Here is a 548-nt window from a genome sequence, read left to right as displayed (position 1 = left end):
AAAAAAATTATGTATAGTATTATTTTATGTGTGGACATCAGAAAAATCACAATTAAATGTTAAGACTTTGAAAGCCATTTTATGTGTGAAATATAATTTAACAAATTCTTGTGAAAAATTTCATGACTTTTTAAATGACAGCAATCTACTAAAAAAATTCACTCAAATGAGAAATATGCCAAAGAATAAAATAATACTATACATAATTTTTTAATGTAGTATATTTGTAAATTGTACTTATGTTGAAATTTTTAAAAATATATTACAATACTATTTTTGCATTCTATGAAAATTTTTGTTGCTCCATATAGACCAAATTTTTAATTAAGAACCTCCCCCCCTTGGCTCAGCGCCTGTGGCTCAAGTAGCTAAGGCGCCAGCCACGTACACCCAAGGTGGCAGGTTCGAATCCAGCCTGGGCCCGCCAAACAACAACGATGGCTGCAACCAAAAAAATATAGCCAGGCATTGTGGCGGGCGCCTATGGTCCCAGCTACTCAGGAGGCTGAGGCAGGAGACTCGCTTGAGCCCAGGAGTTGGAGGTTGCT

This window comes from Otolemur garnettii, unplaced genomic scaffold, assembly GCF_000181295.1.
Source record: "Otolemur garnettii isolate 467f Iridium unplaced genomic scaffold, OtoGar3 scaffold00029, whole genome shotgun sequence".
Lineage (NCBI taxonomy): Eukaryota > Metazoa > Chordata > Mammalia > Primates > Galagidae > Otolemur > Otolemur garnettii.
This window is presented reverse-complemented; position numbering follows the sequence as displayed.